This window comes from Pantherophis guttatus, chromosome 7 (assembly GCF_059756535.1).
Source record: "Pantherophis guttatus breed Tessera chromosome 7, ASM5975653v1, whole genome shotgun sequence".
Classification (NCBI taxonomy): Eukaryota; Metazoa; Chordata; class Lepidosauria; order Squamata; family Colubridae; genus Pantherophis; species Pantherophis guttatus.
Window position 1 is genome coordinate 66,931,695 of NC_142069.1, and position 18,248 is coordinate 66,949,942.

An 18,248-nucleotide genomic window follows, 5' to 3' on the forward strand; every position below is an offset into this window, starting at 1 on the left:
CATTATTATTCTGGTATTATTTTTAATTTGTCGGCCTGGTAGGAAACCATTTTAGTCAGAATGTATATGTTTATTTAGAATTTTTTTTATTCTTTCGGCTATAATTGACATAAATATTTTGTAATCTGTATTTAACAAAGAGATTGGTCTATAATTTTGTATTAATTGATGATCTGAATCTTCTTTATGTATCAGAGTAATTAATGCTTCTGTCTAAGTATTTGGTATATTTGCTTGTTCTACCGCTTCGTTAAATATTCCTAGCATTAACCCTCCTATCAATCCTTGGATATTTCTATATCACTCCACTGGTAGTCCATCTGGGCCTGGTGTTTTGTTATTCTTTTGTTTTTTCATTGCAATTCCAAACTCTGTTTCTGTTATTGGTCAGTTGAACATTTCTTGTTGTTCTTCCATTATTTTATCTATATGTGTTCCCTCCAGATATTCTTCAATTCTTACTTCTGGTATCTCTTCCTGTGTATATAGTTTTGAAAAGAATATATGTATAATTTGCTTTTTTTTCTTCTCTTTTGTATTGGGTTGTTCTTGATATGAGAAAGATGCTAAAATGTATGGTTTTTATGAAGAATTAACAGAATTGGACCAGATATTAACTGGAACGGATGAAAAATTAATAAAGAAAATATTTAGCTATTTATTAAGCAGCAAATTGGAAAGCAAGCAAGTAAAGGAGACAACGATAGCTTGGATATGCACTAGAACTGGATAAATGGCAGAAATTGTGGGACATTAACTATGTCAACTGCATATAAAGAAAATCTGTATAAAATGTTTTAAAGATGGCATTTTTCACCAACAAGATTGGCAAAAATGTTTAAAAATAGTTCCGCTAAATGTTGGAAGTGCAATCAGACACCTGGTTTGTATTATCATGTGAAGAAAAAGAACTGAATATTTTTTGATATGGGACTTATTTTACCAATGGTTAGATAATAAAAACAGAAGTTAGAAATATGGGGATATAAAAAGGACTAATGTTATAAAGGAGATTTGTTAAAGTAGGCAAGTAAAATATTATCATTATTATAGAATTAATATTATTATGATGAATATTTTTGTAAACATTTTGATTATTATTTCCTAAAAATAATTGTACTCAGACAACACACTTTAATGGAAATTGAATTTTTACGTCATATAAATAAAACAAATAAAAAATTTAAAAAGAAAAGAAAAGAAAGAGAGATGCCATTGTGACTTATAGAGTCAAATTATGAATTAAAAAAGAAACTAAGAAACATTAAGGCCAAGAATAAAAATCTCCTTCAAATACATCCATAGTAGGAAAGCAATTGGGCTACTAGTCAGGAAGAATGAAACCCGATAAGGAAGTCCCAGAAAAGCGAAATAGTTTCCTTGCATTGTTTTCACTAATAAACTTTTAGGGCAGATAGCTGTACCTGAACTTCTTGACAAGGCATTTTGAAGAACAGTACTATTAGACCTGCAAGACTTTGTTAATGTAGCTTTACAATAAAGAAGAATTAACTAATCTGGTCATCTTTCCTGTCTGATCTATATGGGAAAGCTGATATCAAACTTTTACATCTGATAAAGTCTCCTATTGTCTCTTTTACAGTTTGAAAAGTTAGGGCAGTTCCTTTCTGAGTTTCTTTCTCTGCCCATTCTGCAGCTGTGGCTTTCAGATCTTTGGCCTTCCAGTATCAAGTTTTTTCCAGCTATGATCTTGGATGGAATGGCACCTTCGTGATGTCTAGTTGGACTACTGCAATGAGCTTTACTTGGGCTACCTTGAGGAACATTTGGAAGCTTCAGATTGAAGAGAACATGATTGCACAGTATTCTAAATAGTGTCAGTTATTTGGCACATACAACACCACTGCTTTGGGGACTATATAGTTGCCAGTGTGTTTCTGGATGCAGTTCAAGATTTTGGTTATTACCTTTAAAGCACTTCATGGTCTGGGACCAGGTTACCTGAGGAGGGACCATCTTCATCCAGTTGTTTCTACCCATCCAAGCTGGATTGGCAGGATGGGCATGTTCCAAGTCTGTCAACCAAGAAATGTTGGCTGGTGGAACCTGGAGGTAAGTCCCTTCTGTTGTAGTGATTGTTCTCTGGAATTTTCCCCCTCCTGAGATGAGGATGACCTAACACTGTTGATCTTTTGGAAGGCCTTGAAGACCTGGCTACGTGCCTGGACATGGGTTCCCAAATATATGAAAGGACCCATTTCCTGGCTATGTTGACACTAATGGATTATAACATCTTTTTGGTTTTATTTTTTGTATTCTGTTTAATTAATTTTATGATTATTTGCCACCCAGAGTCTCCAATTTGAGTTGAGCAGCTAGAATGGATGGATGGATGGATGGATGACGGATAGGTGTGAAACTTCAAAATTGAATACATATGAAAATCCTATCAGGCTAGGGATTAGGCAGAGAGTAGGGGAGCAATCTTCTATATTCAGCTTCAACAAACTCACAGTATGTCTTCAGGAATTCAATCCACAGCATATTTATTTGGAAGTATTGGTAGATTCTCAGAATGATATTCTCAATGCTCAGACCACATTTTTTTTTGCTCCATCACGGCTGCAATTATTTTAAAAATATGCAGAGCAGTTTGATAATTAAAGCCAGTGAGTGTGTAGTTTTGATTAACACTTTTTCTTCATCTCACCAATGTCTGCACCACACGTTTCTGAAACAAGCCACATTTCTGGGGAACTCTGACAAAACAGTGTGAAACTGTGTCATCAGTTTCACTGTGTATATCCTGAAGCTTTAGACATTTAGCCTTTATGCCACCATTTCTGTAATCAAAATATTGGGTATGAAGTGCAAAAAAAAATAAAAAAAAATTATAGCACCATGTTTGCTGCTACCTGCAGCCACACTCCAAAGTAGTCTATGAATATGAGATTGCTTTTTAAACCCTTGATTAACTTGTCATGCACTACAACTTATTATTAAGGACTACTCTATAGTCCCTAGCTCCTTGGCCAACAAATTGTCCAAGTTATATAATAGAAGGGCCTATTAGCTATAAATGCCCTAGCATGGACATTAAAGTGCTAATGAAACAGAGCAGCATTTCATAGGCTACTTTGCTTACATAATTGAGCAAGCTGTTACTATAATATTGGAGCTAGATTGAAATATCTTGAGAAAAGAAAGTTCTTCAATTGGCAACTTATTTCTTTTCTGTTTTAAAGATAGAATTGAAGAAGCACTGATATTGTATATGTTAATGTAATTTTAATATGGTAACTCCTATCGCTTCCTACTCTATCACTACTTGATTTGTTCAACCATGTTTGATTTAAATAGCTAATATTCCAACCTAAATTAATATCAGCATAAAAAATTGTATCCTATATCAATTTTGGTACATTTGCCCAATTCTTGACTCTGAAGCAGGAAAAGCTAAGTCGCAATGTATTAGTGATCTGATACATTATGCAGATGAAGCCACTGCGCTTTATTCCATGACTTAGCACGTTACATGTACACAGGGTGAGATGTTTTAAAAGCTGAATTATACTTTCCGTCAACTGTCTAAAACTAATGAAACTGGAAAACCTGAAGTTGTCATTTCTTGTCTTCAGAAATAGGCACATGAGTGAGAAAATTTTTTTCAGCTGAAACAAAATTAACCTGCATTTTCTATCTCCTACTGAAAATGCTGGAGCAGAGGTGGTATTCAGCAGGTTCTGACCAGTTCTGGAGAACCAGTAGGGGATATTTTGAGTAGTTCAGAGAACCGGTAAATACCACCTCTACCCACATCTATTCTCTGCCTCCCGTGTTCCAGCTGATCGGGAGGAAATGGGGATTTTGCAGTAACCTTCCCCTGGAGTGGGGAGGGAATAGAGATTTTACAGTGTCCTTCCCCTGGAGTGGAGTGGGAATGGAGAGTTTACAATATCCTTCCCCTGCCACATCCACCAAGCCACACCCACCAAGCCATGCCATGCCCACCAAGCCACGCCCACAGAACCGGTAGTAAAAAAATTTGAATCCCACCACTGTGCTGGAGATTTACTCTGAAGTTATAGATCTAAATAAGATATGGACTCACATTTAGATTCCAAATGTCTGAAAGCTACTGTATGCTTGAGTACTTGAAGTGAAAATAGAGTGAGAACAGAATAGAATCTATCACTGATATGAGAGCAAATCTTATGAAGCATCATAAGATCAATAGCTGAACTTCTGTACTCAAGTTTAGTAATTAAGCCCAAATATACAGTATGTAATCCCTAGCTTGGAGTATGGAAATAATTTTTCCACTAGCCTCTGAAAACAGAAGAAGACTCATATGTCTTCTCAAAGGGGGGACTGGAGCACAGTCCTCTCCCCAACCTGGCAGTTTGTGAGGATCCACAAACGATCTGACTGAATTCTATCAGACAGGGGAAAAGAGCTTGTTTTGCATGTAAACTCAGAAAAAGAGCACCAATGGCACAGGACTGCAGAAAAGAAGAGAACAGGTAGAAAAAAGAATCCTAAGATTTTCATGTTCAAATTCATTCCAGTTTCTCTGTACACTCTCTACAGTCTACAAACCTTAGAGAAAGGGAAAGGATCCAATTTGAAGTTGGTTGTTTCTTTGCTTATTCATATTATGAAAAGGATCTTTTGGAAGATGAGACATAGTTCTCACTGGTTTTTTTTACCTTGTTTGGTCAGGAAGAAGAAATTTAACATCAGTATATAATGAAATCCATTGATACTGGGTCAAATGTTGTAGTAGAAGATAAAATGTACAAAATGAAAGGGGCAGAGTGGCTACTATCTGGGTACGGCGTGATTGAGACATTGAAGCCAACTGAAGGGTGGCCTTTAGAGAAAACTTACACTCTGCTTTTTTGAGAGAGAGAAGCATCTCAGATCCTTGTCACCTCTACATACCTCATTTCTCTTCTTTCCACCCTGAAATTTACGACAAAGTCTGCTTTACATTCACCCTCATCTACAAGAGTCTGATAATAACCATCTCATGGGCAATAGAAGAAAGCATGTAGATGGCACTTCCTTTTCCCATCGTTTCCTTAGGGTGGATCAGTTTACTCTCTGAATTATGGACATTCCATGCCTCTTCATGGTAGCTGTTTAGTTGGCAGTGATCAGGTTTGAAAGAGAGCAGCTGTTCATTGTTGAGTGGAAAGATGAAGAACTACATACATGATATAGTTTTCACTTCAAATCCGATAGATTGAGATCTGAAGGTAGGAGATATTATAATCAGTCCTTTATCATAGGCAGATCACTTTCTGGTCAACTTGAAATTGTTGGCATCATTGACTCTTGAAATTGGAAATCTGCTTATGATGATCTATCTAGGATTCCTGAAGGATTGCTCAATTTTTGAGAGGTACTTGGGGATTTTCTTAGAGATTCTGTCATGCACCACTGAATACTGACTGATGGCATTGTTTAAGGTGTCCAATACACTATTGTGAATGAACCATATAACAATCTTTGTCCAAGTTGCTGTGACATGCTTCCAAAATTATATGTTTCAAAATCATCATATTGTTCCCATTTAAATTTCATATTGGCAGGAATAAATGGGGTAACTAACAATGATTTACCAGAATATTAGAATTATTCTTCTGTTGTACATTCTGAAGGTACGGATAAGATTCTTGGTAGCATGTATACTATCACCTGATCCATATTCTAACTGGCTTCTTTGAGTAATTAAATTGTGAATACTCAGTTGGATTTAAGAAGCAACAAATACTTCTTTGAGGAGAGGATTATACCTCTTACCTGAAAAAGATATATGATTTCTGCCTAGTATATGATCTTTTTATCTTGGAAAACATTGATAGGCTCAGCTGCAAAGAGTTCTTGGTTATCTGGATCCCTTTCAGTCTGGTTTCAGCTCTAGTATGGATCTGAAACTGCATTGGTAACTTCTGAGGATGAAGTGGGAATGCAGCTCCAGCTATGTTGCATCTTTCAGCATCCTTTGATTCCATTGACAACGGTATCCTTCAAGACCACCTGCAGGACTCGGAAAGGTATTGATTTATTGATTTCCTGAGCAGGCAGCTCCAGGTATTACTGGGAAATAATGAAACTGCTAGCCACTCCATTATATGGTGCCGCAGAGCTTGATTCAACATCTAGGTTGGGCTAAGGATATTTGTTGACTCAGGATAAATATACTGATGAAATCCATATAGTTTCTAATTATAGCAGTACGATATATAAATATCTTCATTCACCCCAGGTTAGACAGGAAGCACAATGCATGTTCTTAACTGATACCTGGAGGTGCAATGAATCAAAATCAAACTAAGCCCTGGCAATACCAGTAGCCCAAATATCATTAGGCTTGAAAATGGCCCTTATGGAATGGCTCTTGATGGAAGTGAACTTCCCCTAAAAGAGTAGGCCCACAGTTCGAAGATCCTCTTAATAACCTGACTTATGTTTGTTTAGCAGGTGAAGAATAAGAATAAGCTTTCTTAAGAATAAGCTTTCTTAAGCTTATTTTTCTTCTGGTAGCCCAGTTTGAAATTATCTACCCCCCAATTCATGGATTGCAATATTTGAGTTGCAAAGATGGTGGATGTTCTACCATTTCAATGACTTTTGCAACTGGAATTGCCTGGTGTTTAGTTGTTTTCAATTTATTGTTTTTATGTATATACCATATTTATTTTAATTGGAGCTAGCCAGATTTTGTAGAATTATATATAAATTATGCAAATACATGCATAAGCAAGGCATATCCTAATGTGCAACATGATCACAACTTGGAAAATTATTTGAAAGCTGAGTTACATTAAAGCTTCATATTGCCTTTCTAAACATATTTTTTAAATGTTATATGCAGAAAAACTGTTTCCCCAAATTTATCTAAAATAAATGCAATTGGAAAGCCTCACATCTCAAGTTTATGTTCTTCAGAAATAAATGCATGGGTAAGAAATGTCCTTTCCACTAAATCAATATTAATCTGCAAGGTGACAGGTGTTTAATTCCAACTCAAAACTTTGGAAATACAGTAATTCTCAAAGAAGGCACTGAGATCACTCCATTTAGATTCCAAAGTTTTAGAAATCAGATGTGACTGCTTGAACTGAAAAAAAAATTGGAATACCGTCAGTTCAATCTGTCTTGATAAAAACAGTGACCATAATGTTGACTCTGCTGCATTCATTGTACTGTAAATCAATATATTTTTGCAAGGGATTAAAAAGTCACAGATCTCTGCCAAAGAATCATTTCAAGTCCAAGCATCCAACACAGATGAATTAGCAAAGGTAATGTACATTACTCACTCTTACAAATCCTAGTTATCTAGGTTGTTGTGTTTATAATAAAATAGCAGCAGGGTTATTAAATATCAAAATAAATCACTTCATGAGCATATCCTAAGGTGAGTTCAGCAATGCAGTTATCTCAAGCCTCAACAATTTGAATTGGTAAAGCCATCATTTCAGACACACAAAGGTTTCCAATTATTTTTGGGACTACCTGTTTTTACAAATTTTTTCCAAAAGTCCTGTCCATCATATGAAGTGATATTTGTTTTTAAGGGAAGATCCACCTGATTTGTTATTTTCAGATTAAAACCTTTTATAGAGTTGGCCCCAGGTGTCTTTTGCTGCATTTCTGGGAAAGCAGTTTTCTTTGTCTTTATTGTTGCTTATCATCCAAATAATATAACCTGGCACAGTCTGTTTTTCTATCCATATCTCAAGATCCTTGTGAATTGAGATCCCTTTAATCTTTTCTGAGCTGATTAGCAACTGCTCTGTGGGAGTTGAGGCAGGGAAATGCAATTGGCAAGACCTAGCAACCTGATAATTGGTTTTTTACAATGGAAGAACATTTCAATGGCACTGAGGTTTGGGGATACAAGGTTTGGGGATACGGATTTTATTGCAATATAAAATCTGTCTAAAATGATATTTAAAAAATATACCTTCATTCAGTCCATCTTATTATATCATTGTCAGAAACAGCTGTGATTCTTTACATAACATACATCAAAGCAAAACACTACTAATGAAATAATTTGAAATAGTAATGGTAAGTCATGCTTCATATCATTAAAATAAGACAGCTACTTATAGATAAAGGACTTAAAAACTGAAAGATATCTATGGATTTTTAACGATTTCTTATATGGAGAAATATAAACTGCTGAAGATGATTAATGGATACCCAGAAACCATCTAAACCATGGGTCTCCAACCTTGGCAACTCTAATCTTTGCTGGCTGAGGAATTCTGGGAGTTGAAGTCCACAAATCTTAAAGTTGCCAAGGTTGGAGACCCCTGATCTAAACCACTGTTTATTCAACTACTTTTATAAAATCAAGAGCACTGGGCTTATTTTGTTGGTTATGAAAGAAATACGTTAAAAGTACTATATTATAGGACCCAATTTGGGGTAGTGTTTAAAGATACTGCACTGGAAACCAGGAGCAGATGAGTTCTAATGTAACAGATATGGAAGCTGACTGGTTAACTTTGGCCCAATCACACTCTTAGCCTGAGAAAGAAGACAATGGCAAACCACTTCAAAAAATGCTGTCAAGAATACATGGATATATGCAGTTGCAGTATATATGCAATACGTGGATATATGCAGTTGCCATGAGTCAAAACTAATATGAAAGCAAAGCAGCTGAACTTTTCTCTTTTACCTGATGCGCCACATAGATATGTTTATATTAATGAATATTTCATTCATCTGTATACAGGAATTTGTGTCAAATGTTATATCCCTCCAATTACAAATATCATATGGTATGAGGGCATGATGGAAGTTAAAATGATGTTGCTGACAAGGAACAAAATCAACATAGCCAGAGCCTAAAAAATTCACCAATACAAAACCCATCAAATTAAAGGTGGCTTTAAATAAATGGCTTTTAACTGTTACAGAATGTTGTTCAAATATTATGCTATGAAGCTTGAGGAAAAATGCAGTAGTATGAAATATTTGAGCTCTGATGGTTTTTCATAGCTGCATACGCTTGCATGCTTGTTCTTGAACACTGTCATGTTAGAAGATGAACAGGAGATGGTTGGGAAGAAAAAGAAGCTACCTTCTTTTTCTGCAAAAGCATGCAAAAGGCTTAATATGATTCATAACACCACCACTACACATTATAGGATATATATTTTTTACAATTAAAAGGGAAACTAAATATATAATGCAAATGAAGTCTACATCAAGATATGTTCTGGTGCTTGACTAGGTTCACATACTGTTCTAATGTGAAATGTTAGGCATGTTTGTAGCCTAGTGTAATATGCATTATTTAGTTTAGAGCAGTAGAGCACCATTTTAAACCCTATGTCAAATTGCAAAGCATCTCTGGCTTGCTCTCGAGTTGCCATAGGCAAGGGGGTAGCTAACTGCAAACACTGGCTTTCTTGATGGGCAAAAGAAAATATATTGTTTGTGAATAGTTTCTATATTATGCCTGGTTTTTCTGTCCAACTCAAGAATATAACTAATTCACAGAGATTCAAGACCATCAAAGCTGGAAAAAAAATGGTTTCCATATTAGACAAGGATGCAATGAGGATAAAAATAAGCTATGGCATTTTGTAATATGATTAAATGCATCCACAGACTTCATAAAGTGGTGAGTCCTTGAAACAACGACGCTGGTTTATTGTCAATTTGTCTTCTTTTAGGAAAAACATGGATGCTCCAAAAGGCCATTAGTAACATTGCAGTGAATTTTACAAACTGTACCAGGGCACCCATTTTTAAAAATATATATTAAATTATTAATATTAATATAATTTAATAATTATTAAAATTAATATTAATATTAAATATATTTAAAATATGTTTAAAAACAGTATGAAAATATTGCTGGATTTTATTTATTTAGCATGTGCCAAGTACATGGACTTAGGTAAAGGTAAAGGTTCTCCTCACACATATGTGCTAGTCGTTCCCGACTCTAGGGGGTGGTGCTTATCTCCGTTTCAAAGCCAAAGAGCCAGCGCTTTCCGAAGACATCTCAGTGGTCATGTGGCCGGCTGACTAAATGCCAAAGGCACAAGGAATGCTGTTACCTTCCCATCAAAGGTGGTCCCTATTTTTCTACTTGCATTTTTTATGTGCTTTCGAACTGCTAGGTTGGCAGAAGCTGGGACAAGTAACAGGAGCTCACCCTGTTACATAGCACTAGGGATTCGAACCACTGAACTGCTGATCTTTCGACATGGACTTTTAGTAGTTCAAATGTTAATGCTGAAAAAAAGGACCAATGAGAGTTGCTTTGATTTTCAGACAGATAGATAGCATTATTTGTATCAATTGTCAGTTCAATTTTCTGTTGACATTAAGCAACAGAGCTTTAGATTTCTATAAAATTGCTAAAGGGCAACATATTTCATAGATCTGACTTGCTTCTAATTTAAGCCACTATTGAAAAAAATGGTTTTAATTTACAGTAATTCAAGCTCTCATTGAATAAAAAATGGACTTCTAATTTAACCATGTTTGAAAAACTGATTTAAAAATCAGTTTCAGATTCAACAGATACAAAGCTGTTGATGAACCTACATGTTTATATGTCATAGTAATGGGGCTATACTCAGTTTGTGGCTGGTTATTTAAATTTATGGTCCTTTTAATGTTTTATGACATACAGGGAAGATGAATACACCAGTATGATCTGTTGTAGACTTCATGGGTTCTAAACATCTGAATAAATAAGAGAAAGAAAGAAGGGAGGGGGAAAAAAGGAGAAAGCAGGACACTTTATAATACATATTGACTGAGTTCAGAGTTAAAATTACCTGGCCTCACCACTCTATGCAACTCTCATCTCTTATATTCATGGTACACTCCTGTAATTCAGAAGTTATCCACACTGAATCTATGATATGAGGTGTCCAATTATGATCAGAGCGGGATTTGGTCTGAGCATCTAGGATTGATTCATACACATAGCAGTGATAATGGCAGAAACATTATTAAGAATGATTAAGAATTATTAGGTCCATTAAATAAAGTAGCAGACGTGATCATGCATGTCTTGAATAAACTTGAATAAACATTCAAGTTTATTTCATCCAGTAATAGTAAGCCATTTCATTTATTAAAAAATTAATGGGATATCAAAGCGAAAGAAAAAAAAATTGAGACCTGTCCTGTGACTGCTCTATAAGCACAAACATTATTGAAAGAGTATTTCTAGTATTTTTAATCCAACAGTAGAAGCCAGCTGGGGGCAAATTTCTAGCATTATTTACTAACTAGCTAAATGCTTTCAGACCAAGTTATTTTCCATGACTGAAGGGTGATTACAATTCATCCAGAGAAGCATGGGGGGGGACCCTTCCAATTAATATTTGAATTTGATTTAAAGCCTAAACTTGATCATAGAATTTTTGAATGTGATTTGAATACTAACTAGATTGACATATGCAAACAGAGCAGTGCTGCCAAAGGAAAAGTTCAAGAATCTATTTGCAATGGAAATGAGCAATATGTAGAAAGCAGGCGGTTAGTCTAGCATTCAACGAAAGGTTTGATATTAGCATCTCTGGAAATCCCTGGAACTGATTAGGGCTACTCAAATGTTTCAAAGGTGCTTTGTTTTAATTGTTTAATATGCTCTTTGTAGAGGATCTCTTGAGGATTGTCTGGGCATTGCAACCAAGTTCATGTTGAAGCAATGTTCCTTCCAAATCCATTTCATGAGGCTTACATGGCTTGGGACCAACATACTTTCAAGACCAACAATTGTACTTCCACATAGTGTGGCCATCATCAGTGAAACATATTTTGCAATCTCACGGGGGATACAGTTGGCATCTATGGTTAATTCTACTTTTCCTATGGAGGGACACTAGTCTGAAACAAGGTGCCATTGTAGTTAAAGCAAGAGTCTTTTCATTAAAAAAAATTTACTCTAACAGCCCTTTTAACTGTTTTAATATATTAATTGTTTTAAAGATTGGTTTACCTGTATATTTTTACCTGCATTTGTAAAAATCATTTTGGACCATTAAAGGAACAAACAACATTAAAAACCTCTAGAAATAAATACATTTAATATAAATTGTGAAGCAGCTTCCTGAAGTTGTACATCTTGCAGTGGTCTATGTTGCTTTATTAGAATAAACAGACATCTGCCCTTGCACCAGGACCAGATTAAAGCAAACTAATATCGTAAGCACTGCTCAACAACAGGACTCATTAATAGTTCTAGGGAAAATTGGAGGAAGAAGGAGTGTTGGATATGTTTTCTGCCTTGAGTTATTTGTAAAAATAAAATAAATAAAAACTCTTATGCCATGAGGCAGGAACACTATATTTCATGACATCGCTAATCAAACTTTTAAACTTTACTCATTCACCATGCCAAAAAGAATTTATTATTTTATTAACAAAGCAGATCAAAATTGAACATAGCAGATAAATAAAATTACAACAAAATTCAAGTAAAATTGAGTATGGCAACAAAAGAGTTAAAGGAAGGATAGCCAGGGGAAAAATCTGGAGGTGTCCTCTTTCCAGTTGTGTCCTAAACATGTGCTTATTTTGCTTAATGACTAATCCAGGGCTGACTTAGAAGGAAGGATCTTTCCAGTTACTATAGGAAGCTCTTTGAAAAAGAGAAGTGCACATGCTTTCTGGGGATAAATTTAATTTAATCTGAGATTTTAAATTATGCTGTATTTCTCTTCCTAACATTTGGCCATATTGTTGGTTGGTAACAGAAGCCACAAGCTACTCAGCCAAGAAAAGTGAGGGAACAGTGGAAAGATCTACAAGTGTGTGAACAAATGTTTGGAAAGGACCTTCAAAAATCATGCCAATGACTATATTCTATTTGTTCATTCTATGAATAACTATTAGGATTTTTGTTTTAATTTACAGATACAAAATTACAGATACAACAGTAGGATCCCTACTTTTTTCTTAACATGAAAAAGGCAATTTTATTGCAAATATAATGTTGTTATTACCCAAACCAGGAAAAATACAAAGCAGCATTAATAGTCTCCAAAATGAGATGTGAAGGGAGAACAGCAATCTAAATCTTGGGCATTAGAATTAAAAGGAACAGATGGTTTAAAGCTGTCCTGTTAAAAATACTGTATAATCTATGTTCAGAAGACATTTTAGTCACATTTGGGATTGGCTTTCTAATGACTCCTCTGCTCAGATTTTCCTTCTTTTGCACCCCCAGATCCATGGGAAAAACAGCTGTGGAAGATTTCTGGCTTCTGGATGTGACACAGAAGGAACTGAGAGTTCCAGACATTAAATTGCTGGCAAGCATTCTGCAGGTTTATAGATATTCTGAAAAGAAAATGCATTGCGTAAGAATAAGAGGCACATAAAATAAACCAGTGAGAAAAAACAAGACAGTTCCTGCAAGATACGTAAACAGGTCAGGCAGGTGAAGTGATTTAAATGACAGAATTTAGATTGCAGATTGTAGGAAGACAATCAGGGCAGTGTGTGTGTATGTATACAGATAGTTGCAGAATACATTCCTTGGATTTGCATTTTGTTCACCTTTAAAATGGATGCAGAAAGATATTTTATATAAAAAGGACGCCCTGAGAAAGATTAATTGTGAGAAAAATTATAGGTGTCAAAAATGCACGATTATGTTATAAGTCATTCCCCAAAATTAATTTTGTGAAATGTTCCTAAAGTCTAAAAAAATGATTTCATGGGCAGCCCAGTCAAGCAGAACAGATTTGATATACTCTGCTGTCCTTCATAGGACCTTTATTTCTCGTCTTAACCATGAATATTCCTACCTAAGCCAATTTAAAGGGTGTTAGCTTGCTAAACTTATGATAAAGCCTCAGAAACGAACAATTTCAACCATAGAGCACACAACTATTAACTGTTTTATAAAAAATGGTCAGACTAAAATTGAGACGCTCATTCTATGGTAGTAGAATTGCCAACCTTGGCTGAGCTTTAAAAGCTAAACAGTATTAGATCCAGTTAATACTTAAATGGGACACAACCCTGAAATCAGAGGATGATAGACTTCAATAAGTCAGTAGCAAACCACTTCCACCTTATTACCAGGAAGGCTATACAGCCATGGTCATAAAATCACAAGCTGTAGGAGATGACCAGGCTGAGCCCAAGGGAAGGGTCAAGTGCGTCATAAGTCCCCATGCCCACAAGAGATCTAAGTCCAGCCAATCTTGAATTCTGTTGGCTCTTATCTGAGGCCAATTTGTTTTGACTGTTAGTAGTTCAGATTCTTGTAGAGAATGTTAGCATGCAATAAACCTGTATTCATTTGAACTGCCTTGACTCCTGATTTCTTGCACTTGACATAAGCTCAGTCCAAAACTTATTTTACCTGATTACACTGATTCGCTTTTACCCATGTCTTTGAAGTGGCTATATATGTTTGTGCCACAGCTTACTTGTGAAACTTGAGGTAACATATAATAGTTCAGAATATAACTGGATTTCATTAATTTCACTTTTAAAAGTAGACCTATGAACCCTCTAAGAACCATACAGTAGAATATAATTTATACAGTAGTAGAATATAAGTGTATATCAAATACAATTATGGTCCTATGTTTTGTCTACTCTTAAACATTTATTATTATTATTATTATTATTATTATTATTATTATTATTATTATTATTATTAATCAAATTTCTATACCGCCCTACTCCCGAAGGACTCAGGGCGGTGAACAGCCAAGATAAAATACAGATAATACAAATATTAAAAATCCCTTAAAATTATTAAATATTTTGGCCGAAACACAGATTAAAACACCCAATTTATAAAATCACGAATTAAAGAATTTTTAAAGAGGGGAGTTAGGCCAGGCCAGCTTGCTGAAATAGAAAAGTTTTGTAGAATGAAATTTGTAGAATGAAAAGACAAATCATTTTTTTCCTGGATCCAATTGAATGGTCCATTTGGAATCTGGAATCTGGGTAGTAAATGTCCTTAATCCCAAAAGTAGATATTTATATGATTTTATCTGTAAACTTGATTTCATCGAGAACTCTAGCTCAAGATGTTAAATGGAATAAAAGAAAGCATAACAAATGCTGTCATTTGCCCAGGAAGAAAGATCAAAATGCAAGAAGGAACTTTAGGATCTGAGTGTAAGAAATAGCTCAATCTTATAAATGCATACACATATGATTTAAACTGTATCATCCCACCATGACTGTGATAGGTATTTCAACCCTTTAGATATCAGAGAAGTTCTTAGATCTCTGTTTTCAACCTATGCTGAACTTGCCTGATTTGAAACAGTCTTCCAGATTGTCAGATGGTGTATTAGAAGTGCTGAATAGCTTTCTGGGATGTAATAGGTTGAGCATGAAAAAGCTCAAATCCTTGGCAGAATATGTTGATGTCCTAATCATATTCAGCTAAAGATTCACAATAAGATGACTGTATTTCATGCTGTAGGATGCACAGTTGAAAGCCTAGACATGTTGTTTGGAATACTGCACTTTGGCTGTGTGACTATTACACATGTACCTGCATCTGAAAAGAAGTGATAAGTAACATAATGGAAGTTATGTTCTCTCTTTAATCTTGATCAGATTTTGACAAGTGGACCACATAATAGTTATAGAACAAAGAAAAAGAGAGGAAAGAATTTGGGGGGGGAGAAAAGATGTTAACGCTTCCATTCCATCATTCCATCATTGTGTTGGTGCTGATGAAAGCATTTATGTCTAAATGTTTGATCTTGTAATTTTCCATGGAATAAATGAATTTCATAAAATTGCAAAGTGAGCATCAATTACATTTAATTAGAATAAGAAGTGGACAAGACCTTGCTGCAGCAGGAGATCTTGCAAAAAAATACATCAACTGAAGATTAGAAATATGAGGTGAATTGTTCAGCAATTGTTATTGGGCACATGCAGATAATTATCTTGGAAATATTATACAGGTACAATATATACATTATAGTGAAATCTTGGGTCCCAATATATCATACCAATAGTTAAAAAGTCTGAGAAGAGGGACTCATATCAGCTTAGTTGAGTACTAATAGTGTTCTAAATAAAATTATAAAAGGTGGGAAAGTTTTGCTGTAACTTTGAACCATATCCAAAAATCAGATTCTAATCCTGATCAAGATCTTATCTTAAACTAAAATAAATTTGTAATAAAGTTCAATTTCACCATAAATTTGCTTCAAATATGTTAGCATTAGCTGGGACTTCACTATTACAATATTTTAAAGAAGATTTGCAGTGTAAATTTAAGTAGTAATGACTTACACTTCACCCTACCTGTCCCTGCTTATTTTGTCCATATATTTCCATATATTTTTTGGAGACATGAGCTCATCCTTATCAGTGTATACTCTCATTTTGGTAAATTTGAACCAGCAAATATTCTAATCTAATCCAATCTAATTTCATAAGAGATAGGGCTCAATTTCCAGGAAATGCTTCTGACCTGGCCAACACTTACAAAGTCACATTTATTTGATTGAAGAACTGTATCGTACTGAACAGGGTTTCTGCACCATGAATTCTACCATCTACATCCCACAAATAACTCATTTAGGAGGTCAGGCTGGATTTCAGAAGTGATTTTTTTTTTTTAAGAATAGAGTTAGTAACACATATCAGCTTAAAGTGGCAATGATGCACCTGCTGCTGAAAAGACCATTTCTGAGTTCAGCCCTATTAGTTGTTAAATTGTGGACACATATTAATTCTTTGATTTATAACATTGCCAGTCTCCAAAATCATGTCATACCAGAAGGAAAAGACATGGATACAACTTTCACAAAAAATCAAATCAACAATAATTTTAAATTCTTTTTTTTCCATGAGTATCCATTAATAAACATAGTTAAGTCACATCTCTGAATCAAGCAGACATTTTTCAATGCAATACATAGCAAACAATCAGAACTCTTATTGTTTGCTATGTCTCAAAATGACCATGTCATTAATGTTTCTCTTCTGTTTTATTTCATTCATATTTATCCATTCACCTAATCTACATGATTTTAACTTTTTAAGTTTTTATGTTAAAAATAAGGCCCATATGTTTTATTTTTCAACTCACATCTAAAGTTTGTGTTAGATCTAGCTGGACTTTATTCTAAATAGGCTATTCCACATAGATCCTGTTCCTCCAAATACCTGCCATTTTCTTGGTATCCAATATAATTTATATGTTAAATTACAATATTTGTGAATAAACTGTTAAATGCAAGATTCAGTTCTTCAGTTTGGGTCTTGAAATGAAGACAGGGATAAGCAATTTAGAAGTTTTTTAAGTTTTTTAAGCTAAACCTTCTTTGTCAGTTGCCAATATGTACTATTTTGTAGGGAAAACAAGGTGCTCATAGATGGGTTGATCTGGGTACAAGTAAGCCAGGGTGGGAGGTCATTTTTTGTCCTCCCTGAACAGCTTTATTTATAGAAAAAAAAAACCAAAATTGCTACTCCAATGTGGGAGTGTCATCTTGAGGCTGAAAATTTACAACAGATTGCTATGTTCTAAACCCATCAGATTTAGAACAAAAACCTTAGTTGGACAGGTTTTTGTTTCAAGTTGCTTGGCAATTATGAACAGGTGGGCGTTTAATTCTTTCTATGTTCATCTTTTAAAGTATTAATTGATTTATTTTCTCAGTTTTATCTTCCTTAGTATGTTACCTATACTTGACCATCTTTGTTATGCTCTTAACTCTCAAGATGTGTGTAATAGAAAATTTATTGGCACGAACATTCATACATTTGATATATTTTTACCAAAAAGAAAATGCAGCTTGTTTTTTTTTTTAATAATAACTTTATTAGGCTTAACAAAAATATCACAAATGGATATTTGCTATTGACTAGCTATTGTCATGGCCAACAAATTTAAATTCTCCCAGGTTTATCTCTATCTGTGTATGCACAAAAGATTAGAGTACAATGGGACTGATAACTGAATATCTTCAAGATTAAATTTCAAAAGAGCAACCATAGCTTATATTATAAAATTTATTTGTGGTGATGTATGTTACCTTCCAAACACCAGAAATTTTACTATTCCAGAGCATGTAGCTGTTTAAAAAAAAACTAGTGGGTATTTTATATCTTTTTTTCCATGCATTAATGTTTAGCATACTAAATACCCAATTCCTAGCTGTGTTCCTCATTTGAAACAAGTGGCAAATACATTTACACAGTTTCTTTTATATATTACTGCTACATTTCAAATATGAGTTTATCTGGATGAAAAAATTCCTGATGGATTGACTACCAGGAAGTAC

General features: G+C 34.6%; 1 long non-coding RNA gene across 1 annotated transcript; it reads left to right on the forward strand.

Annotated features, from left to right (window-relative positions):
- The first annotated feature begins 1,603 nt into the window (after window positions 1–1,603).
- Window positions 1,604–14,277, forward strand: LOC148112910 (uncharacterized). The gene is made up of 2 exons (XR_015728994.1): window positions 1,604–2,073; window positions 13,190–14,277. It is a non-coding gene; the product is annotated as an uncharacterized LOC148112910 (long non-coding RNA).
- The last annotated feature ends 3,971 nt before the right edge of the window (window positions 14,278–18,248 follow it).